This window comes from Rhinolophus sinicus, chromosome 6 (genome assembly GCF_057876585.1).
Source record: "Rhinolophus sinicus isolate RSI-liver-muscle chromosome 6, RSI-T2T, whole genome shotgun sequence".
Taxonomy (NCBI): Eukaryota; Metazoa; Chordata; class Mammalia; order Chiroptera; family Rhinolophidae; genus Rhinolophus; species Rhinolophus sinicus.
In genome coordinates, this window is record NC_142506.1 from 48,768,312 (window position 1) to 48,794,479 (window position 26,168).

The following is a 26,168-nucleotide window of genomic DNA, read 5'->3' on the forward strand; positions in this document are numbered from 1 at the left end:
TACCTCTTGTGTCCCTTCACTGTGACAGTGTCACTCTACCCTTCAGATGGCTTTCTCCCTATGTGTGTCTTTGTCCATCTGTGTCTTATTTATAAGGACACCAGTCTTATTGGATTAAGTAAGGCCCATCCAAATGACATTATTTTAACTTGATTACCTCTGTAAAGGCCCTTTCTCCAAATTAGGTCACATTTTGAGGTACTAGGGCCTAGGCACCAATATAGTTTTTGTTGGAGAAATGCAATTCAAGCTATAAAATTCCTGAAGTAATGATTTTGGATTTCTTCAGTATTTCCTTTTTTTTTTTTTTTTTTTTTTTTTTAACCATTTAACTCATTATAATATTTCTTTACAAATGGTGAAAAACACTAAAGTACAGACAAGGAATAATCATAATGCTGTGGCCAACATTATAAATACGAAATTATGTGTTTAAAACATTTTCTGGTTTAAAAAATGAATCTGGTAGTCAGTGCAGCTCTGCACAGTCTCTGTGTCTAGTAGGACCGGCCTCTGCGTTCCTGACAGTGTTCACCTTTACGCATTTTTCCAGGTCCTCCAGGCCTGCCTCTTCTTCCTCCCATCTGTTCCATCAAATGCCCAGAGGGATCCCCAGGGCCATCCCGCCAAAGCTACCTCAGCCCATGCCCCAGCCATCACGGAGGCCACCTCTGTCTCCACCACGGCCACCTCTGAACATTCCACTGGCACCATCTTGTCCATGAGGCCACGTCTTTCTCGCCTCGTGCCACCAGGGCCACCTCTGCTTCAGTCACCATGCAGCAGTTGAAAAGGTGGTAGGAGGCGCCTTCAGGCTCTGGGGCCTTACACTGGTTGCATTCTGTTCTCCAGGTGAAGTTCTGGTTTCCACACCCCAAATTGGGTCACTGCTAGTCTCCAGCTCAGTGCTGGACATTTCCTCTTCCAAAGGGTTTCCCTCAGGAATCCCAGGGTCCTCTGGGGGGGGTGGGCTCTGCTGTCTCCTCCATGGCCTCCTATGTGACCCATGGGTCTCCCAGTACCTCCTGGGCCCCCGGGACCTCCACAAAGTGGCGGTGGTATCCCTTTGCCCCCACGTGCTCTTCATTGGAAGCTTCTTCTGAGCAAGAGAAACTTTAAGTTTGTTCCCTTGAAAATCTTTCCCGTCAGACCATTCCACAGCAGCCTTGGCAGTCGGCGGGTCTTCGTGGGACACTGTAGTATCACCTTTGGGCTTTCCTGTTTCCTTGTCCAAGTAGATGTGGATCATGGGGTGTCCAGTTCTCCTGTGCATCTTAACCATTCCACACTGCTTAAAGAAGTTTGCCAGATGATCCAGAGTCACATTGTCATTTAATCCTTGCACATAAATTGCACTGTTGTCAGAGCCTTCATCTGGATAGACAGGTGGGCCTAGCTCAAGATCTGGTCCTTGGTCCGTGGGTCCATCAGGCTTACTGAAGCCACCTCACTCTCCAGCAATGCCCATTCCATTGCGTCTGCCTCCCCACCCACCTCTGCTCATGCCTCCATGGTCAATTCCCCCTCTTCCCCTTCCCTGGTTATCAGGGTCACTCATGCTCCTGTTCTCTCCTGGTCCGGGAAATCCTCCAGACTCCTGCCCATAAACACCCGTGCTACGAGGGTGGTCCTGTCAGGATGAACCCAGCTGCCTGTAGCTCTGTTGGCTATATTGACTTGCAGCCTGGCTGTAGGACCTGGTTTGGGGAGGTAACTAGTGGGTAGCTGCTGCCATCACTGCTTTGTGGACCATAGCTACTCTGCTGTCCATAGCCTCTCAGCTGCCTGTAGGTGTTCAGCTGAGAGTAACTGTTCTGATCATAATAGTCGGCTCTGTAGCGGAGTAGCTTGTAGGAGGGTCAGGTGGTGGTGCCATGACCGGCTGCATGAGGTAGCTCCCAGGTACCTGGGGATAACTGTAGTTACTCTGTCCATAACCCAGGCTGGGCTGGTTGTAACCCCCTGTGCTAGATTGAGGTTGACTAGTCTCAGTGGGTTTCTTACCATCCTGTGGTCTTGCAGGTGCAGTGGCTGCCAGCTATTGACCATAAGCTGGGTAGGCAGGCTGAGTGCCATATGCAGACGGAGCTGCATAGGAGGCGTGGGTGGTAATTATCATTGCAGTGGTGGTAACATAAGCACAGCACTGTACCCCTGGACAGGCTGACTGTATGCCTGGGTGCCAGCTGGAGTAGTATAAGACCGGGTCTTATATTAATTTTTGCTCCAAAAGATGCATTAGAGCTGATGGTCTGGCTAGGTCTTATTTTCAGGGAAACACGGAAATTGTGTTATGTCTCACGGTGACGCTCTCCTTTGGCACTTAAGGGAAAGTTTACGATCCTTTCTATGCATCATTTTATTTGCTTACTGGAAGCTGACAACCTCTAATTTCTCTTGTGTTCCTTAGCTGGAATTTGTCTTCCATGTGGTCTGCATTCCCTTCCACCCCCTGTTCCCAAGTCAATTTTAAAGCATTTTATATTTTTAAAATTTATTGTTTTAAATTTTTCATGAGAATTTCTAGAAGGAAGTTGATCACTTTATAAACATTTTGGTAGGCTGGCTTTATACGGATGCCTCCCAGAGCAGCATCTGTATGTATCAACTATCTATTTATATCTATTCTCTGTCTCTCTCTCTCTCTCTCTCTCTCTCTCTCTCTCTCTCTCTCTCTCTCTCTCTCTCTCTCTCTCTCATCATCTATCTATCATCTCCCTCCCCAATCTTACTTTTTCTATTATTGTCAAGCTCAGCCTGAACTTTTTTGCCATATCTTTAATTCCAGAACTGCAAAGGTTAAACTTCTCAGTCATTATTGGAGGGGGAGAGTAAAATCATGGCTTTCTTTGCTTACCCTTAATCATTTTTATTGAGCTGCAGCCAAATATGTCCATAGATTCGCAACTAAATCCCTCATCCTACAAATGTGCCTTCAGCATAACCTTTTTATCAATACAGTGCTGCAGCCTCTGAAATACATTTCTAAATTGCCTTTGTTCCTTAATGCCTTGACCTTGTCTGGTCCTCTCTCGATACTTTATCTTCTGTGTTGCTACCCATACTGTCTACAGATGACTAGTCTTATAAATGGTCCTTTCCAGTGTCTGTCCCACCTCCAGGATTCTGTCTTCAACCCACACTCGCCCACTGCCCTGAAACGTTCTCTCCACAGCCATCCCCTCCTGCCGTTCTCTTTCTCAGGCCCCACTCATACTCCACTGTGCCATCCAGGATATCAATGTGGCCCAAGTTTACATGGTCTTGAATTAGAAATAGCATAGAGAAATACCACACGGCCTATTCTCCTCCAGAAATTATAACTCATTTTAAAGTTTTAGTTGTTTGTTTTTAAGGCGTTTGACCATCTCTTTTCAGGCAACTATCCTGCCATGCTCTCCTAATGTCTTGCTCTTTTTCTGAAAACATCCTCAGAATGGGACATCACCTATAGTTTATACAGTGAGAAACTCACGCTTCCGTGGCCTAAAGGTCTGTTTCTCCTGAGGGACTTGCACGATGTTCATTCTTTAACTTACATGGTGAAGGTCATGTTTTCTCCAAGATCTGAATAGAAACCTCTTCCTGTCAGTCACCAGGGGTGTGGCTTTTAAGGGAGCCCAGCAATTGATTTCTAGACACCTGGCCTGTACATCCTGCCTCCTGCTGTTCAAAAACACAGTTAGCCAAAATGTGATAAGTATATGAATCACCTCCCTTCCTCTAGGACTTTGCACATTTAAATTTAGACTCTAAATTACTTGTTACGCTGAGAAGATACATAAATGCTCCTTTTGAATCACATTCAAGCCAATCCAGAAGCTGACCACGGATTCCTGCGTTGCCAGAGGAAACGATTGTCCCCGGCTCCACTTGTTCTATTGTGTAAGGTGGCATCCATTCTCTCCACCACCTCCCTCATCTAGTGGTGGAAGTCACCCAACTCCCTGTGCAGTCAGGGCGAAGCTTTTCAGGCAGTCACTGCCATCCATGGGACAGCTTCAGTGCGGCTCTGTGCTTTAAGCAAACTCTCCTAAGGCATTATGAGCGGGGAAATCTCGCCACTGCTTGACTTAACCTCCATTCCTCCCCAAGTCAATACTCCTCTTAAATGTGTGCAATGGTATTTTTAACCACAGGTTCGAATTATTGTGGAGAGTTTTACAATGTTCTCTGAAATAACTGACAGCACCCAGAATGTCATTAAGTAGCTCTGGGAATCACTTTTCATTTTCCCTCTACCCTTCGTTGGAAATGAGTAGCATCCCATATAAGACTTAAAAAGGGTTGTGCCATTTGTGAAATTAGATTAGAAGTAGAAATGAAGTGACTGATGATATAGACGGCAATTTTCTCTCCAGGGCTCTACACCAATCCTTGTACTTCCAGGAAAGCTCTGCCAGCTTCGGGCTGCTGCCCCACCAGTACCCGTGCCTGGCTTCTTGCCTCCTGTCCCAGCTCCTGGTGCTAGAGCATGAGATGGCCGAGGTCCTCATGAGGACAGGTGAGGTGCTCATATACCTGCTCCCCTACATTACAACTGATGACGTAGTCCTGTGAGGTCCTCTAGATAAGGGGTAGAGCCGATGGATAAATCCATCCAACCTCACCTGGGGAGGACAGTTTGGAGCCGTGTGTCGGGAAGCTCTTCCAAAAATACCACAGAAGGAGCCACTGCTGCGGATGGAGGCCCTGCTGTGATGGAGGCCCTGCCATGGGAAAGAACCTGTCTCGGAGGAGCACCTTCCACTGGAGCAGTGGCTGGCATGGCAACGTGCATTGCCTCTCGCTCCTTCTCCGCTTCTCCTCTTGGTCCTTCACTCCTGTCCCTGGGCTGACAGGTCCTGCCAACACGCAATCTACCTGCCCCGAAGACTATCTCATTCTTTTCTTTCAGGGAACCCAGGCTAAGACACCAATTGTTCAACCTGCTCAAAAGTGGCTCATTTAGACCTGCTGTGCTGCTTGGACCTGTCTTATTACCAGATCTCTTCTGTGAGGGAGAGCAAGAAGGACACAGCTGGTGTTCAGACACAGAATCCACAGGGCCACCTGCTGTACGCGTTAGCAAAACAAAAGACAAACTAGTCAGACTTTAATGAAGGAAAGCAAATCAGTAATTCAGGTAAAATCTCCAGGAAGGCTGAGGGGAGAAGAGAAATAAGGACTTGAGCAAATTCATATTTAATGACTTGCTAAGATGAGACAATTAAGCGTAGTGTTCTGAACTGTGGGGAGGGGTGGTATAAAGGCAGTTACAACTGAGAAATTTTAATGTTTGGCTCAACTTTTGAAAAGCTGGTTATGTCTCAGTGTTAGGTGGATTAGCTGCCAGTAACACGGCTCAGGGAGAAACGCAGTGAACTTGGGATTGGGTGCTGGGCAGCAAAAGCCTTGTCTGTGTCCTCAGGCCCTTCCTGCCGGGTCAATTGGGTGGACACAAGGGGACAGGGAACTGGTGGCAGGACCCCTGCTAGTGTGAAATGCCTCCCTTATTTACCCCACAACCACTGTTAGAAGTAGGTGTCCCCACACCCATTTCACAAACAAAAGTGAGGGGCAGTTGGATTATTTGAACTCACATGAGACTTGGGTTCCTGGGTGCCCAGCCCACACTGAGTGCAGCTCAACCTCATTATCCTTTGCTGGAAAAGAGCAGAATGTAATTTTGTGTTCCTTATACACACGGAACAGGTTGCATATAAATTTGGTGAAATGTCCTCAAACCCACAGACTGAGGTGTGATCATGTTGTCGAGTTTTCCTACAGGGAGAAAAACGAATGCACAAGTCAGGGTGATTAAACCGTCGTCCTCCTCCTGGCAGTGACAGAGTTCATGGGAAAGTCACGCGTTAACCTTCTAGTTTACTCACCAGAACCTTTTGAGTATGTTGAGTTTGAGTCAGTTCCTGAGCGGATGAGTCAAGTCAGAAGACTGAGACATGAAGTGTCTCGATTTACAAGTAGCAAACGCCCCTCGTTCTTTCCCTTCTTCCCACCTTGTCAGCTCCCAACACTGGTTGCTGCCCCATCACCGAAGCAACCCAACCCAGAGTTTCCACGTTTCACTAAACTAGCTGAGCAAAAATGTGAGTAGCTCCTATAATGATGGATGTTAAGAGTCTTTCAGAGTTACTTTTTTAAATTATAAATCACATTCGGTCACATATCAAACAACATTATGAGGCAATTATGGATTCAAAAATTGTTTATTATGTGGCATCTACATGATGGTTGCTATGGATACAGAGATTAGTAATAATAATAAAAAACAATAATAGCTAAATTTTATATAGTATATCCTTTGTGCCAGGTACTATTCTAAATATATACATTTCTAAATATATGTATTATGATTTAATTCGCACAATAATTCTGTCATTGTCATTTTACAGACAAGGAAACTGTAGCAAAGGGAAGTGAAGTAACTCAGTAGAAAGTAAAATGTCCTGAAATTCACTGTGAAGAAGACAGAGATAAAGCAACTACCCAATAATGTGATGGCTATGATAGAAGCATGTATGCGATTTATACTATGTAGGGGCTTGGGGAAGGCTTCATCAGGCAGGTGACATCTGAATGGCTTTTGAAAACTGTAAAGCAGCTTTCCAAATAGGACGGGAGAGCTATAACTAAAAGAGGTCATACAGTCTATAGCAGCTTCACTCATAATGGGAAGCAAGCAAGACATCCTTTAGTAGGTGAATGGATCAATACATTGTGGTATATTCCAGACAAGAGAATATTACTCATTGCTGAAAAAAAAAAAGGGCTCTCCATTATAGCTGTGAAATGACATGGAGGAATCTTAAACTTACTAAATGAAAGAAGCCAGTCTAAAAAGGCTACATACTGTGTAATTCCCACTCTATAACATGCTGGAAAAGGCAAAACTATGGAGACAGTAAAAATATCAGTGGTTGCCAGGGGTTAGTGGGGAGGGAGTGATGAATAGACAGAGCATTGGGGGTTTTCAGGCCAGTGAAACTATTCTGTGTGATATTGTAATGGCGGATATACAACAATATTAATTTGTCAAAGCCCACAGAATGCACAAGATAAAGATTGAACTGTAATTTAAACTATGGACTTTGGTTATTGATAATGTATTAATATTGGTTCCTCAATTGTAATATACCACACCAATGCAAGATGTTAATAATAGGGGTGGGGGGTTCAAAAATAACTTTCCTCCCACTTTTCTAAGTTCCTCTGGCTGAGCTAATATTAAATTAACATGAGACAGATTAAGAGAAGAAAATGTCCAGAATTTATTATGGATGAACATGCGGGGGAGCCATAAGAATGAGACGGAAGGAGGCACTGGGCAGTGGAAGATCATATGCCATTCTGGACTGAGGAGGGGGCACGGGTCTGGGATTTCTAAGGGAAAGAAGGGGATTCATAGGCAGATGAGAAAGAGCAAATGTGTGGCAAACAGGTTCTTGCAGGCCACCCAGAAACAATGGGACACTGAGGAGAGTCTCACAGAATAGTTTTGCTGGATTTCTCCACCTGCCACGTTTAGTTTATATTTTGATGCTCCCTTCTTCAAGTAGATGTTTCTATCTGGATGTCTTTCAGCAGGTTAGGGGGGAGGTCAAAGGTTCCTTCTGAGTTTTTTGTTTCTTAGTAGCCAGCTTAAAGTCAATATCCCAAAAGACTTATTTTGGGGAGGCAAAACTTTGGTCCCTCTTATTAATAATAGGGGAACACTGTCCCTTCTGCTGAATTTTTTTATAAACTGAAAACTACTCTAAAAAAATAAACTCTGTTAATAAAGGAGAGAAAAAGAGAGAGAGAGAGAGAGAGAGAGAGAGAGAGAGAGAGAGAGAGAGAGAGAGAGAGACAGAGAGACAGAGACAGAGAGAGAGAGAGAGAGAGAGAGAGAGAGAGAGAGAGAGAGAGAGAAGCAAATAATACAGAGTATTACAGGAAGAGGACACTACGTCTTCAGTGTCCTTTCAAAGCTTGAATTAAACTTGCAGTGAGTAGATGAAGTGTTAAGCCATGAGTAACTTACAAGTTAGTATAAAGTAAATTATCAGCTAATTTTCTTCCTTGTCATTAGTTGGCTTCAGGAAGTGGAGAAAATGAAGATTCCTTTTGCTGTGAGTGAAATAAACCTCAATTAGACTCCTTCAAGCAAAAGGAAATGTGTTGACTGTTTACAAAGTAGGCCCTTCCGCCCAGGGGAATCCAGAAGTACAAATGGAGTCACTTGAGTCCCTCTCTCTCCTCACTTCTTCCTTCTCTCCCCCTCCTTCTTCCTGTCTCCTCCCTCCCTCTTTCTGCTGTCACTGATTCAGTGCAGTTCTCTGTCAGGTTCTCGCTGCTGGTCTGTGGTGATGGCCTCTAACAGGTCTGGGCTAATGACTCTTGGTGCTTCCGCTCTCTGCAGGCAAAATAGACTCTCTGTGTCCCAGTAGCAGTCACAGAAAAATGACACCTGCCCTTGTGGAATCAAATAGTGACCCCAAACCAATCTGTGGCCAGGAGATGGGAGCATTTCTTTTAGTTGGGCTGCATGCCCAGCCCAAGGATGGAGCGGGAGGTGGGATTTTGTGGGGTGGGGAGTGATTGACAGGAAAAGGGGAGTCACTTGAAAGGCATTCTTCTGGCAGAAGTGCAAAGATGAACAGGCCCAAACTAAACCAAACCAAACCAAACTTACTAAGTGAACCAAACCAAAGCAAAAGCAGTTTAAACAACAGAAATGGTAGTTGTTTCAGCAATGGCTCTGATTTGCAAAGCACAGACACTGCATCAGTCTGTCTGTCTGTCTTAAGCAAATCATTGTATTGTCAGGACCTGGGGTGTCCTGGGGAAGATGCGAGGCTGGAGTAAACAGGCAGGAGCCAAGCAAGGCACCAAGGATGAAGAGGGAGGTAACAGGCCCAAGGTCCTGCCCATGAACATGTGCCTTTGTTCCAAGTCCATTCTTGGCCACTGCTGCCTCGGGAGAAGGATCGTATATGGTACCTCTGGTTATTTCTTGGCCGGAAAATAAGAATAAAGACAGGAGAGGCAATAAGGCCCTGACCTATTTTGTTTTCTTGTTTTGCTAGGACTGGATACTGTGCCTCTAATGCGTGTTCTGTTTCATGACCACTTTTTGAGGGTCACCCTGACAAAGCAGAGGACGGAACCTCTGTTTGGACAGGTACCAAAGCTCACAGCTTTAACTCTGTCTGTGGCTTTTATGATGAAAACAAATTAATAAACAAACAAACAAACAAACAAAAAACAACAAAAAAAAATACAAAAAATCCAAAAACCTATGTTTTAATTCCCCCCCTGTGTATTTGTAGAACTTCTTGCTGATCCCAAATTATCAACCAAACCACCACCCAGGAAATAGCCTCTGCCTGTTTGAGACAGTGCCAGCTGATGATGGGGTGTTCCTTTGGTGGCATATAACCCTCAACAAGTACATGAGGAAAATTGGAAGTTTTTGTCTATTATATTTCTCCAAAGGCTCTCTCTAAGATTCTAAGTTGTAAGATCAAGACAGACAATGAGACTAAAAGAGTTGTCTGTTCCCATCCTCTGTTACCTGCAATGACTCTCCCGGAGACGCCTGTTGTCTGGAGGCCAGTGCTGCCCATAGAAATGCCTACAGTGATGGGCATGTCCTGGATCATGGCTGCCACTCGTCACATGTGGCTCCTGAGCACTTAGAATGTGGCCAGTGCAAATGAGGAGCTGGACATTTTGTTTTGTTCCAATTAATTTGAATTTAAATTTTACACAAGACTAGTGGCTGCTGGATTAGACAGCACAGATTTACACAATCTAAGGATGACCCATGCTAAGGGCACCTGCCCATACACAGTTAAGTGGCCATGGTTTGTATCTCGTGACCTCACTGTGCCCGTGACCTTAACCCTTCCCCTAGTGCTGATTGGAACAGGGCAGTTAAGTGCCCCGAGGACAGCCAATCTTGGGAGGCCAGTGACCAGTGATTTGTGAAGCCTGACTCCCATTATGTTTCTCTCCCTGGAGTTTGGACTGGGAAATAGAAAGGGGATTGGCTATGGGAGCTGAGCAGGAAATTCATGAAGCCGATGCAGGGCCCAGGGGCCATCATGTGCCTCCTGCAGACGGAGGCTGTGGGGGAATAGGAGTCCTACTGTGGGTTAGTGGGGAAAGAAGGCTGCGGGAAAGAGGGGAGCGTGGGACAGACATGCTCAAAAGAGCAGAGTCCTGAGGATGCTGAAGGCCTGAGAGAGAGAGAGGGAGAGAGGGAGAGAGGGAGAGAGGGAGAGAGGGAGAGAGGGAGAGAGGGAGGGAGGGAGAGAGAGAGAGAGAGAGAGAGAGAGAGGAAGAGGGGGAGGAAGTGGGGAGCGAAGGGGGAGGGATGGAGGGAGGAAGAGAGAGGGGAAAAGGGAGCGGGGACACCTTCCACCACCAATCCCCATCCGCTTTCATTCCTTGAGGCCTGGTTGTATTTCAGCTCATGTTCCTGGATTCACATGACTTTCTTTTCCTTTCTCCTTTCCTGACAATAAACCCCCCGTAATGGAGCCAGAGTGAGTTTGACTCTGTTCCCTGTTATCTAAACCACTTTTAATAAAATCGTGACAATCCTAACACAAATTAGAAAACGTATTAGAGAGATAAACATCCTGAGCTGGGAGGGAATTTAGGAAGCATGAAGTTCAGTCTTGTCATTTTGAAGACGAGGAAAACAAAGCTGTGAAAGGCTACCGTCTGAGGTCACACAGCTGGTTTCTGAGAAAATTGCATGTGTTAATTTTCTTTCCGGAAGTTTATAAAATGCAAACAACAAAACAAACCCTATCATTGTTGATTTTTAATGAGAACAAAAATAAAATAGTATGGGTAAATCAGTTTAAGTTTTAAGTTGAATCTAACTTTTTCAGGACTCACTACCTTAATGGGGTTATATCGCCAGTTATAATGCACATTTGTTAATGTTTGCCCCTAAATGAATAATGTAGGGCCTGTTTCTTGTAAAATATCACCTTCCCACCCAAATGCAGTAGCACCCCCTTACCTGTGGTTTCACTTTCCATGGTTTCAGTTACCCTCGGTCAACCAAAGTCCAAAAGTATTAAATGGAAAATTCCAGAAATAAACATATGTTTGGAGTTGCAGGCTGATCTGAGTAGCATGATGAAGTCTCATCAGTCCCGCTACGTCCAATGGGAGGTGATTCACGCCTTGGTCCAGTGTGTCTACACTGTGGACGCTCCTGCCCATTAGTCACTCAGGAGCTTCTCCGAGATCACATCACCTACATGTCTCAGGGTCACAGTGCTTGCGTTCAAGCCACCCTAACTTTAAAAAAAATTATGGGATATGATCCTTGGATGGAAAACATCATTAAAGTCACCTGTATGATCATAGAAGGATTACAGCCCTGAAGTGACACTTGACAAGTTGAAAAGAAACAGACAGCAACTTCTGATTACTTCTGTTTTTCTAAAAGTTTTCAGCAGGAAAACATTCAACTAGTGAGGATTGACAACCATGGACATGGTCAGGGTTCCAGGATCCAGGATCACCCCAAGTGGATAATTTCCACTCCATCTGATGAATCCTCAGCAGGTGGATGGAGGGCTAACCTATGTCTTGATGCCAGCGTATTCACCTCACGTCACCTCATCGCACAGGTGCTGTGTCACTTCTCATTGGCAGAAGAAGAGGGGTGAGTGCAGGACAATGAAATATTTTGAGAGAGAGAAGCCACATTCACATAACTTTTATTACAGTATATTGTTATAGGTGTTCTATTTTTGTTGTAAATCTTTCTGTGCCCAATTTATAAATTACACTTTATTATACTTTATCATGTATAAGAAAAAACATAGCGTATATAGGAGTCAGTACTGTCTGTGAATTGGGCATCCACTGGGGGGCTTGGAACATATCCCCTGTGAATAAGGGGGGACAGCTGTATACTGGGGTCCGGGGAGTGTCTCCAGAAAGATGCTCTCATGCCTTCCCCCAGAGGCTGTCTTTTGTTCCCGCTATTTGGGGGCGGGGGGGGGGTAGCCAAATTTGAGGCCATCACTGCCTCATCTGCCCATCTGCAGGGAGGCGGGGAGCTCTGGGCAAAGGTCCCTGTTTGTGTGCTGTTCCCAGAGCAGCTCCGGCTTACTGGGCTGGGTCCCGAGAAACCACAGCCCACCCCAGCCTGCCTACTTCCTCTGAATGCCTGACTGCACTTTCCCCTCTCCCCTTCCTCCCTTTTCTCTGTGTAGTTCCCAGTGTTTGCTAAACACAGACAGAATATTTGCTAGCAAGCACCACTGCAGGGGGAGGGTGTCACTCACTCCTTCATTCACTTATTCACTCACTCTGTTGTGGTGGGGGGAGGGCATCAGCTCCCTGGCTTTGTGCTTCCAGGGGAACCACTTATTTGGGGTCACACTCTGCCTTCTCTCCCACCCCCTCTTACCTGGGAAAGGGGCAGTTTCCCAAATTGGTGTGTGTGACAGAGGGACAGCATATGTCTGGCCCATTCCTTCTCCTCTTTGCCCAGCTCTCCAACATGTCTCTACCAGTCTGGGCAGGCCTTTCCAGGGAGGCCTGCAGTTTTCCATCCCTACCTAGAAGAGTGCAGGTGTTTAATTTTGGGAGGAAGTACTAATAGATCACCTAATGCCAGTCTCGTGCCAGCTAGTATTTTATACAGTAATTGATATTTTTATCTTCATACATCTAATCCTGCATCTAATCTCTCATTTAGTTCTGAACACATAGGGTATGAGTGTTATTTATCAAGTCCCTCAAGTTAAAAATCACCTACTATGTGCTGGTCACTGTATTAAGCCTTGGGGATTCAGAGAATGCTAAGAAAACCCTTCAGAATCTTCAGAGGACTGATGTGTAGGGAGCAGAATGTAAGTGAGGGGTAGAGAAGTAGGGAGCAGAGAGCAAGGCAGAGACCACGTGGGGTGTGACAATGGAGGTGTGTGTGTGTGACGCATGTATATGTGAAAGTGTGTTGCTTGTTTTGTAAGCAATGAAGAAATGACAAAGGTGTCACTCTCTAGTAAACTTGTGTTTTGTAAATGCTACTCTGGCCACAGAGGATGTTACTTGGGCGGGAGGGACCAACTGCGCTAGAGGAAGACAGCAGTGGCAGGGACCTAGTGGGATATGGAGGGTGCATTAGCAGAGTCCTGGGTTTCTGGCCTGGGAAATGGATGCACATTGGTGCCAAGACTAGAAACATCCAAAGAAGAGCATCAGAACGAGGCAGCCTAGGTCTGATGATTGCTTGTGTGTTTGTGAGTTTTCTTTTTCTTTTTTGTATTGATGCACTCATGCTTGACTGAAGTTGTGATTTTTATATTCACTCTGTCTTTTATTCCCTCCAATATAGATAGTTATGATAGAATAACATGTATTTTTCACACAGAGCCTTGGTACTTACAGGTATAAAAATCTACAAAAACATTTTTGATTAAGTAGTAAAACTTTCACCCGTGACTTCAACTTACTGTGTTGTATAATATTGTCTTCCATCTTCTTTTCATTTGCAGGCTTGATGTGTTTTTGTCTGATGAGTTTTTGATTTAAACTCAGTTATAATCATTTTGTTTAGTCTTAAGTGGCAAACTCTGGATAGAGTTTGCCACTTAAGATTATATAACATGAGCATATTTTTTTGGTGTAAGAATTTTCATAAACACACACGATATTGGTGTGATATTCCACTGAGCAAACACATTCTAGTTTATTTAATTATTTCCCTGTGTTTGGATAGTTCAGCATTTTGGTTTCCTCCACTTTTTGCTGTTATAAAGGCATAAAGGAAAGAGCATTTGAAATTTGAAATATAAAAGGTTCTAAGTCTATCCTTGCTGCTGGTAACCATGGGGTTTGGGGCAAGTGACTTGGTCTCTTTGAATCTGTGTTTTCACTCTATAAAATGAGCATAAATAATTTCCATTTCAAAGGTTGCTTTGAGCATTACATGGATATTATGCATGAGGCACCATGTACAATGTTTAACACATAGTAAATGTTTAATAAAATTATTTATTTCCTACCTCTTTCATAAGATGTGAATCCATTAAAAAAAAAATGATTCCAGATCACTAGAAGACAAGTACTTTGCTTTATCAAAACACCAGCAGTTTGTCCTAAAAGATATTATAATTCAGAGTTAATCATTTTCCACATGTACCAGAAACCAGTATAAAGTTTAATTTTACATAGGACTGCACTGGAATGGATTATCTTCATGAGTCAGCTCCAACATGAGTTCCCAAATAAGTAGATGAGCTATCCTTTGGTATAGAATTATCCCCCCTCACCAGCCATGATTAATATAAAGATTACATCTCTATCTATCTATCTATCTATCTATCTATCTATCTATCTATCTATCTATCTATCTATTCATCTATCTATCTATCTATCTATCTATCTATCTATCTATCTATCTATCTATCTATCTATCCATCCATCCATTCATCTATTCATCTGTCTATCCATCTATCTCTCTTATATCTATCATCCATCTATCATCTAATCTATCTATCTACTATTATCTACCTGTCATCTATCTTCTATCCTCTATCTACCTACCTATTAATGCCTGGATTTGTCAAATAAGTCAGGAGGCTCCTTGATGCCACTCCTGGGTTTTGAAGATGACACGGGCTGAAAGAGACTGCGTACCTTTGTGTTTGCTGAAGGGAGGGGGGCATGCTTACAGTTTGTCTGCATGCTGAAACAAATTATTTATTAAATGTTTCAATTAAAAGCTCCCGAGGATCCACTGGGACCTGGACCACTAGTGATGAGGGTTCTCTCTCAGTATCACTCCTTCATCACTGAGCATGTATGTGGGGCTGCCCTGTTAGGACCTGTGCTAGGAGACATGGGACAGTGGTAGTGCCCACTTCATCAGGTGGCTCAGAGTCCAGGGGAGAAAGACCTGGGACCGTTTCCTGCTGTAGGAAAGAGCTGTGATGGAGGCTTGTCAGCTTCATCCATTCAGTCACTCACTGTCTGTTAATTACTTAGTACTGGTCCGACCTGTGCGGAGTCTGCACAGACAATAAGAAAACACTGTGGTCCCTGCCCTTGTCTGTCTGTCAATCCTGTCTAGGAGTCATTTGGCACTGAAAGCATTCTTCTTTGTCTCGCCTGTCCTCAGCGGAAATGAATTCAAGCAGTGGAGCTGTTGAAAATAGGACAATGAATTAAACAAACATTTTCCCCATGGGAACTGGGATGGGGCTACAGGATGGACTTATCTCTCAGCGCCAGACCCGCCTGAGGTAACCTGACTTGCTTTCCAAATCCGGTCTGTTCCTTAGTACGTTGAAGTTTATTTGTTGTTCCCTTGTTTTAAAGTGGGAAAATGTTTATGTAAATTGGTGTCAGTCCTGTAAAGAGGATTAAATTGGTCACATAATGGTCTAATGTTTTTCCTCAGTTCACAAAAGTTGGCACTGGTTTCTTCTTGTCTGGACCTAGACTGTCCTCCCGGGAGTCATGACTAAATGGCAGCCAACCCGATTGTTGCTGGGACCCCTAGTGTTGAGTCTTCTCCTATTGTTCTCTCTCCCATCTCTTCCTAAACCCCAGACCTACAATTAGCAACTATAATGATTGTTAGAGATGCATCCTATTGGTGAAATCAGTGGGACTTAAGATCATGGGTTGAATAAACTTTTTGAGATAGCCCCTAAATTGGCTCAAGAAAAGTATAAGAACTTAGCAAAGCCTGTGGCCCACATGCTTAGAGATGACACCTGAAACTTGACCCCCCAATCCAGTCACTAGCTTCAATTCAGGCTGGTCTTTAAACAGTATCCAACTGGGTGTGGATTCTGGTTGCCTGGTTGCCCAAGCAGACTGACTCTAGAATGTTCTTTGTTGCCTGATTGAAGTTTTTATGTAAGATGGTAAAGGATACAGAGCTGGGTTTTTTACCTCATGTATGGAACTCATGGCCTGACTGATTTCATACTCCAGGTGTGTGTGTGTGTGTGTGTGTGTGTGTGAATTTGGTCTGAGCCCTGCTTTCGTTCATGGAGGAGTAGCTCAATCTCAATTACCTCAAACTTTTCTGTGGCTACCATTATCCAGTACCAAAAAGAACTTAAGATTTATACATGACCAGATTGACTAGGGTTGGTTTGCCATACCTTTAATGATAATACTGATTTACACACATTATCATTAAGATGTTCATAATGTATTAGTGTATTTTTAGTCTATTGCCATACAACCTATCTCAAAACTTAGTGGCTTAAAATAATAATAAAGAAATTATTGTCAGTCATAGTTTCTGTAGGTTAAGGGTTCAGACGGCACAGCACAGACAGTTTATCTCTACTCCTCAAATGTTTGGGGTCTCCCCTAGAAGACAGGAAGGCTGAGTGCTGACGTCACCTGAGGCACATCTCTCACTCATGCTCTCTGGGGACTAGCTGGGGCTGTCACACTCTGTCACTTCCAACATATCTATTGACTAGAAGCCAGTCACCAAGCCCAGCCCACATTCAGGGAAGGGAATAGGCTCAGTGGAGGGAAAAGTGTCAAAGAAGTTGCAAAAATATTTTTAAATCACCACAATTAGCAAAAAAACAAACAAAAAAGAAAAAAAGAAACACAGAGACATAGAGTCTAATCCTATTTTGGTAAAAAGAAATATATATATATATATATATATATATATATATATATATATATATATATATATATGAAGATTGGAAGACTACGTTCCCAAGGGTAACGCTTATCTTTTTACTTTATATGTTTTCTAAAATGTTCAATGTATACATCTACTTTTACACTCATGAAAGGCAGTAAATGATTTCTATTTTCATTACACATTATGAATAATACATGAATAAGCTGTGAAGAATTCAATCAATATAGTGATATATAGAATGAAAAGTGAAATCTGTCATCATTTCTGCCACGATGAGAAATGCTGCCTTTCGTACATACGAAATTCACCGATATGAATGGTTTCCTTTCAGCTTTCTGCTTTGTTCTGCCTTTTCCACAGTGTTCATAGACTGATAGCTTTATCATGTACTTTGGCGTCTGCTGGCCATTTGTCATGTCTCTCTGAATTTGTTCACACTTTTTCTTCTGGGATTGTCCTCTTTTCTCTCCTTCTGAGTCCGACCCTCTCTCTGTCCTTCCTACCTCAATCATTTACCAATCTCACCACCACCCTCCTAGCCCTCCCCTCCCACTTTGGGTGCATAATCAATACCCTTCCTTTTCTCTACCTTGTGTTACCATCGCCTCAGTAAGTTATTCTCTAGACTGTGAGTTCTGACCCTCAATACCTCCCTCACAGTGCCCAGTGGGGAGAGAGTGTTTAAGAAAACATCGCTAAACAATGAATTTTACTTTTGCTTCCAACATACTCTATTGTATGAGGGGGCATGTCCCTTATTCTTACCAAGGAAAGTACCAGATGGGTGGGAAACCAAAACAATTTTAGTCAGCCTTTCATGATAACTCAAAAGAGACCTTTGGATAGTAAGAGATTGTTTTTCTATGATTATTTTATTTTATGTAGGATGGCAGCATACTATAAATATTCAACAAGTTTTGCTACTTTGGTCTCTGTGTCTATATATTTAACAGCTGTGGTGTCTTTTAAGGGTACTTGGCTTAAATCATAAGGAAATGTATTACCACATGTGACTAGAAGTCCAGAGAGAGGTTGATTAGGTAGTGGCTGAAAGATGTCAAAAAGAATCCAACTATGTTTCCATATCGTCACTCTGTCACCTTAAGCACTGCCTTTAAACGTAAGCACAACACACTTGAGTTACTGTAGTAGTATTAGGTTGGTGCAAAAGTAATTTTTGTTTTTACAATTATTTTTAACCTTTTAAACCGCAATTACTTTTTCACCAACCTAATAGATGTCACGGCCACATACGAAAATACATGGAAGGGCTACTATATATATATATATTCTGCTCTATGTATTCTACTCTGTAGCAGCAACTTTATAAAACTCAGTAATCTCTTTTTCGAAGGTGAAAATAATAATATTACCCACTTCATAGTTTATTGTGAGCATTAAATAAAACAGTCCATGGAAATTACGTAGTGTCTGGTATGTTTTCTGTGCTAAAAAACAAACAAAACAAAACAAAAAACAAAAACAACAAAAAAAAAGAAAGAAAGAAAAGGTAATTATCATTTTATTCTTTTATTCTTTCAAAACATTTATTTCAGAGGTTCAAATGTATACATTAATCTTTTCTTTCCAATACCATCTGTTTCATAGAATAACCTTTCCCTTAGATAAGGTCACCAGGGTAGACTTTGATTAATTCTGTGCCTCATTTTGTTTTTAATTTTATTCAATGCATCATTTACATTAAATAAATATGTGCTCTGTCCACCTTTACATTAATATATTCTGGTATATATATATATATATATATATTTTTTTTTTTTTTTTCATCAGACCTCCAGTAGGAAAGTATTTGCATTGTGCCACCATATTTCAATTACTAGAGTTTCCATGTTTAATTTTTCTTTTGTGGCCAAAAGAAGATGGTTCCTAAGGGACCAGAGATTTAATTTTTTTAAAAAGGCTAAAATGGCAATTTGGGAACCTTAAAATACAGACATTGGGGTGAAATGAGGGCAAAGACTTATTCACAGGAAGCACAGAACTTTGAGTCCGTTGGCCCCAAACCAAGGGCACCAAGTTATCCAGAGGTGTCTCAGGGCTCTCGTGCCTTGTGGGGGCCTCTCCGGGTGATTGAATTAAGCTTGTCTGCATGGTAATTGCAAAAAGGTTGACTCATCGAATTTAAATATGCCTTTGATAGAGGGCTTGTCCCTGGTCTTCCTCAGAAGTAGACTTACTCATAAGCTTTCCTGTCATCTGTCTGCAGCTTCCTGGGTGACAGTGTGCTCTCAGGCATAAGCCATTGAAGGAGACAGGATGCAGCGTCAGAGCATTGTCATGTGCGTGGAGTCGGATCTAACACCTAATGTAGACACGACAGACCCATAAAGCACTGTGGACCCCTGGCTCAACCTTCCCGTCACCAGGATCTACTTCAGGGAGCTCAGCCAAAAAGCCAACACACTGCTTCTTCCCACCAGGGTCAAATAAAAGTCGCTTTGTAAAAACGGTTTTTCTTGGATGTGGAGTACTTTGCCAGGCCCATGGGCAGACACAAAGGGTCAGGTACTGCTAGTATGATTCTAATAAATATTTATTTCATGTTACTGATTATCCTGAGGCATCCTGTCCTTATATCTTGGAGGCTACAGGCCTCTGGACAAGAGACAGACAGCACATCCACATGGAGAAGTACAACAGTGACACTGTGCACAGGAGAGTGTGAGGAGCGTTGTCACTTTGGTGTAACCTGGACACGCAGACAAAGCTTGTTTCTGGAGTGATGTGCACCACACTGTTGCGATCAGTTATTTCAAGAGGAGCAACTACGGAGGGGGATGGAAGTTTTGTTCCTTTTATTTGTGCTTTTCTATATGGTTTGATGTTTATTTCTAATTTGCTGATACTCTTTAGTGTTTTTGTTGGTAGTATTATGGGTACTTTTATTGTTTTTGTACACTTTATACTTAAAATTGTTTATAAATGTTACTTTGCAACATGAGATAAAAAGACAGACAGTAAGTGCAAGGACAAAGAGTGACTCAAAGTGAAGGGATGGAAGATGAATCTCCAAGTAAATGGCATCCAGAGAAAAGTGGGTGTAGCCATACTTATATCTGACAAAATAGATTTCAAACTAAAACTGGTAACAAGAGACAGAGATGGACATTTTATAATGATAAAGGGGACAATACATCTGGAAGACATAACACTTTTTAATATATATGCACCCAACCTGAAAGCACCCCAAAACATATAAAGCAACTACTAACAGAACTAAAAGGAGAAACTGACAAAAATGAAAGTATACAGGGACCTAAACACGCCATTGACAGTAATAGATGGATTATCCAAACAGAAAATTAACTTAAAAAGTCTGCCTTAAATGACACATTAGACCAAATGGACATAATCAACACTTATGGAACTTTTCATCCTAGCACAACAGACTATACATTCTTTTCTAGTGCACATGGAACATTCTCAAGGATAGACCATATGTTGGGACACAAAGCTAACCTCAGCAAATTTAAGAAGATTGAAATCATACCAAGCATATTCCCCGACCACAATGCTTTGAAATTAAAGATCAACTGAAAAAAGAATGTGGGGGGAAAACCCCCACAAATATGTGGAGATTAAACAATATGCTACTGAAGAACAACTGGGTCAAAGAAAAAATAAGAGAAGAGACGAAAAGATGTATAGAGACACATGAGAATGACAATGCGACATATCAAAACTTTTGGAGAATGCAGCAAAAGTGGTAAGAAGAGGGAAGTTTATAGCATTACAGGACTACATCAAAAAAAACAAGAGAAATCTCAAATAAAGAACCTAATATTTCACTTTAAAGAACTAGAAAAAGAAGAACAAATATAGCCTAAATTCAGTAAAAGGAAGGAAATAACAAAAAGTAGAGCTGAATTAAACAAAATAGAAAACAGAAGGAAAATAGAAAATAACGCAACAAAGGGCTGGTTTTTTAAAAGGATTTAAAAAATTGAAAACTTCTGGCTAGAGTCACTGAGAAAAGACTCAAATAAACAAAATCAGAAATGAAAGAGAAGTTAACGATGGACACCACAGAAATATGAAGGACTACACAAGAAAACTATGTAAGTGTTTGTGGGAATGTGGAGAAACTGGGCTCCTCAGATATTATTGGTAGGAATGTAAAATGGGGCAGCCACTTTGGAAAATAGTTATGAAGTTTCTCAAAATGTTAAAATGAAGTTATCGTATGACCCAGCAATCCCACTCCCAAGAGAAATACAAACACAAATCCACCCAAGACCTTATACACTAATGTTCATGGAAGCTTTATTCCCAAAATGGAAACAACTCAACTGCCCCTCAGCTGATAAATAGATACATAAAATGTAATGATGGAATATTATCCAGACATAAAAAGGAACGAAGCCCTGATGCAAGCTACAACATGAATAAACTTTGAAAACATTATTCTAGTGGAAGAAGCCAGTCACAAAAGGCCATATATTACATGATTTCATTTATTTGAGATTCCAGAATAGATAGATCTATAGAGACAGACAGCAGGTTAGTGGATGTTGGGCTGGAGTGAGGGTGGAATGTGGAGTGACTTCTAATAGGGTTCTTTCAGGCTCAGGAAAATGTTGGAAGATGGAATGTAGTAACAGTTACATAACTCAGAATATACTAAAAACCACTGACATGTACACTTTAAATGGGTGAATTGTGTGGAACGTGAGTTATAGCTCAGGAAAACTGTTACATTATGAGAACAAACGTTAGGTTTCTGAAGAGAAAAGAATGTATAGCTGCCACTGGATTGGTTATTTTTCTTCGTGGCATTTTTATGCCTTTGTCAAGTATGTTTCCCCAGGGGCAGAAGTGATTTGTGGGTGTTTTAATGGGGAATATGAAGTCTATGGGTTTCCTAATTGTCAAAAGATAAAGACACTTAAATGTGTGTAATGGGAGAACCTTTTGTTAACATGAACCTTTTTTCTTTTCTGTGAACCGTGAGGGGTTTCATGGGGCTGCTGACAAAGCCCTAAAAGGCCAGCCTGGCCAGAGGTCCTACTCTGGGAATGTATGTGTTCTGGTGAAAATCCAGCTGTTCTCTAGAAACATTCTAAGCTCCTTTGAATCTGGTGAAAGTGTGTCACATTTTGGTGTGATTCACTCGGCACAGGCTCCTGGTCTGTACCAGGCCTTCATCCTGAACAAGGACAAGGGAACTTTTAGGATGAAAGTCTGACTTTGACAAAGTCGGAGCAGCACCACCACCCATGATAGTGACTGGTGGCAAGAACCAGACTCTCAGTTGCCACCTGTCACTCTCAGGCCACGTCCTGCCACACCTGTGCCACTGTGAGGACATGGTGACTGGTGGACAGGTGGGTGCTACTCCACACACAAACCCATGGAAGGCAATAGGAGGGTTTGAGAGCAGATGCTTTCTTTGAAAACTGACCTCATAGGCTTTTTTGCACATGTAACAAATTCATTTCTGAGAGGGCTGCACTTACATAGTAATGAGGAGACATTCACCGACCCTGTACAGAGTAAGAACCCTTGGGAAATGTGGAGCAGTAGCTATTATCATCCAACCCCTTACTCCCGTATTGAGATGAAAAGACAAACTTTGGCAGGTATAGTTAATTTTATCAAGTATCAGTGAAGCCTGATGTTTATTTCACCACCATAAATCTTTCTACAGTCAGCCCTTTGTTTCTGCCCCCTCCCTTCCCAGCCACTTGGCTTGAAATGAGACTTCACTTGATTTAGCCATTTCTTGTCAACCTGGCTGAGCTACTTAGAGTTACTGGGAAAGGTGATTTATTTCTCTGAGGTAGTGTCTTCAGTCTTTTTCATATCAGCAAAGGTGGAAAAACAATATTTCTTGGATAAAGTGGGAAGAGAACAGATTAGTATGTGGCAGAACTATTTCATTTCTGCCCCCCTGACCTGTGGCCATTTCAGTGAAGTCTGCTTAGACTTTTATGAGCTAAAAGCTCGGCTCTAGCTCTCAGAAGGTAGAAGTGGGCTGTGGTGTAAGACAAGAAAGCAGATCGCCAACTCGCAGCATGAAAATTCTGAGCAAGGATTCAGGAAGGTAGAACTTCCAAGGGACACCCAGGCATCAGGACCAATGGACGGTGATGGAAGGTGATTAAGAATAATGTAAGAGCCAAAAATTTAAAGACCGGAAGATATAAATAACTCAGTCTATTTCAGATGTGAGAAAGTTGAGTCTGTAGAGATTAAATGTTTTGCCAACAGTCAGTATTCTGGTGCGAATATCCTGGGTGAAGATGAGGGCTACGGGACCCACATTCTCTATTGCAAAGAACACTTTTCCTCCTGAATGGCCACTGTAATTTCAAGTTCAACAGCTGGCTTCCTACTGTTTCTCCTGCTCCCAGACCAGGTAAGTTGCCTGTTGGTTGTTGAAACAGAGCACTCTAATTTCACCTGATCCAAAAGGGAGTTTATTTTGTTAAACATGCAAATTCAATAGAACAATGTGTCAGTACCTGGGCTGAAGTCAAGCTGTTACCTGTGGGTTTTCCTAGATTTGTCCTCAGATAAAATTCTGTTTCTCTGGAAAGTGACAGAATGAGGGAATTTTAATATATCTTAGATCCCTGCATGGTCGGTGACCAGCAGATCTTCATCCTTACTGACTCTGAAAATACTCATTTTGTCTTTTAATCTTATAGTTTTTTTGAATCTCTAGGCTGTTTGTGGCTGATTAGATGTGGCAGCAACTACCCCCAGCTTGCTGACAATGGGAAGGAAAAAGCAGTTACAAACTCACATAGTGTCGGAAGCTAGAGCGGTGGCATATGGAACAGATGGGACAGAGGGCTGCTGTGGTCTCACCTGAGGAGCAGGAGCTGACTCTGGACCATACAGGTCTTACCTCTGACGGTATGTGCCTGTCATTAAAGGGTTTACAACCGCTACCCGTAGACCTCTTCCATAGCGAGGATGAATGTATACATAGGAAAATACTTTGGGAAACAGTTTGGCAGTTGCTTATGAGGTTAAACATACACTTGTCCTGACTGAGCAATTCTACTCTTCGATATCTAAGATAGCATATTTACACACACACACACAAGGTTTGTATTTGTTATCTATTGTGCCTTTTAAAAAATCACCCCATGATGCTGAGCAGAGCCCAGAATGAAGGAAGGAGCCAGACAGGTACATAGGAAGAACAGCTTTTGGGTGGAAGAAACAGCAAGAGCAAAGGCCCTGAGGTCTGACCATGCTTTGTGTACTTGTGTTATGGGCAGAGGGGGAGAAGTGCACGATGAACCAGGAAGGCTTTACAGGCCACTGTGAAGACTTTGGTGGTTGCTGGATAACCTGTCCTGCCCTCACATTTAGCATTTAGCAAGTGCTGAGGGTGGAAAAAAAGGAGGCCATCTTCTTTTTATCCCTCAGTGTGGTATGTGCTGAAAATTAGTTACCTTAAGGTGCTTTCTGAACAAAGTAGAGAAAAGTTTTTGTTGTATTTTTTTTTTTTTTTTTTTTTTTTTTAGGCTAAGATGCACGATCTCACTTCAACTCATGTCATCTAATGGGGTCTCTTGCCTCCTGGGTCTTGTGTCATCTTTGGTAACTAACTAACTAGGAAGTCCCAGGGTGATGTGCACCACAGAGGTGCACTTCTGTAGAATCCATTGCCAGGACAACAAAGAGCAGTGGTTAACACCTTGAACTTGAACAGACTGCTTGGGTCTGAATTCAGGTCTTGCCACTTGCCTATAAGATGGGGACAAGGGACTAGCAAGACTACATATATGAACAAAATTGAAATATCAATAAAGCTATAGAAAACCTAAAAAGAAATTCTAGTGCCAATTTGAGTATGTAGAAGAATCAGCAAAAATGAAGATAGGATAGGACAATTATTGAATCTGAGGAACAGGGAAAAAAGAAAGACTGAAGAAAAATGAACGGAGCCTAAGGGACTTGTGGGAAATTAAACGAACCAACATATTCATTGTGGGAATTCCAGAAGGAGAAGAGTGAGACAAAGGGGCAGGGAGAATATTTGAAGAAATAATAGCTGAAAACTTCTCAAATTTGATGAAATACATGAATATAAACATCCAAGAAGCTCAATAATCTCCAACTAGAAAGAACTCAAAGAAAACCACACGAAGACTTAATTATAATCAAACTGTCAAGTCACAAAGAGAATCTTGAAGACAGCAAGGGAGAAGCAACTCATCACATACAAAGGGTTCACAAGATCTTCAGCAGATTTCTCATCAGAAACTGTGGAGGCCAGAAGGCAGTGGCCTGACATACTGAGTGCAAAATCCTGTCCTTCAAAAGTGAGAAAGAAATATTCCCAGATAAACAAAAGTGGAGGGAGTCTGTTCCAGTAGATCTGCAAGAATTGCTCAAGGACGTAAAGCAGGGTGAAATGAAAGGACATGAGACAGTGACTCAAAGCCATATAGAAAAATAAAAAGCTCAATAAAGGTAAATACGTGGGCAGTTATAAGAGCTAGCATTATTGTAACACTGGTTTATTACTCCTCTTTTTTTCTATATGATTTAAGAGATTAATACATTGTTTTTTACATGAGAAAAGTCACCCCAAATATAGTGGCTTATGACAGCAATCATGTTTCTCACGGTTGTAGTAGTACAGACATGCAGAGGGGTCCAGCTGCATGGAGCTGGTTCAGCGTCTTTCATTTGGTCGCAGTGAATTCTGGACCAGGGATGGAGGATCCATTTCCACTCAGCTGTTGACTAGGGACCTCGGTCCTTCTCCACAGGGTGGCTTCAGACCCTTATGGTGGTACAACAGACGTCTTCTCCAGAGCAAGGTACTCCAGGGCCCAGGCAGCAGCTGCAGGCTTATATAACCTAGGCCCAGTCACACTGTCACTTTTGCTGTGTTCTGTTGTCACAGGGCCAGTTCCATTCAAAGGAGGAGGAGATGACAGGATGTTGTGTGCTAGGACGGAGGCTGGCTGCCAGTGTTCACAGTAAATGTATTACCAACAATCGCAAACTGGAAACAGCTCAAATGCCCATCACTATGAGAACTGATAAGCTAATGTTTTAATGTAACGTAGCACATAAAAAGGAAGAACTATTGACACATCAATAGAGGTGGCTCTCAGCTGCTAGGTCAAAGAGGCCAAGTACAGAAGAGACTATATAATTTCATTTCTACGACATTTGAGAACAAGTAAAACTAATCTGTGGTGATGGGACTCAGAATGGGTCTCACCTCTAGGTGTTGACTGGAAGTAGGAATGAAGAAACTTTCTGCGCATGCTTCACACGTTCCTTCTTTGATCTGGGTGGTGGTTGGACAGGTATTTCCACACACACATTCAGCAAGTACATACAACATTAGTATACCTTACATGCTTCATTGTGAGCATGTGCTGACTCAAGGAAGTAAAACAGTTATCCGAAGCTGTTAGGTACCGGCTCCCTCTGTCATATGGCCAGGAGATTTACCCTCTTCCATCTTGGCTTGGACGAGTTGACCTGGGACTGGAGATTCTTGGAACTGAAGGGTATTAGA

The 26,168-nt window shown here is 42.5% G+C and overlaps 1 long non-coding RNA gene and 1 pseudogene across 1 annotated transcript; one reads left to right on the plus strand and one right to left on the minus strand.

Annotated features, from left to right (window-relative positions):
* Positions 1-411: 411 nt before the first annotated feature.
* Positions 412-9,644, minus strand: LOC109455320 (RNA-binding protein EWS pseudogene; annotated as a pseudogene).
* A 743-nt stretch (positions 9,645-10,387) lies between these two features.
* On the plus strand, positions 10,388-22,327 carry LOC141567881 (uncharacterized). Its single transcript, XR_012490824.2, has 3 exons — positions 10,388-11,674; positions 15,143-15,266; positions 18,876-22,327. It is a non-coding gene; the product is annotated as an uncharacterized LOC141567881 (long non-coding RNA).
* The last annotated feature ends 3,841 nt before the right edge of the window (positions 22,328-26,168 follow it).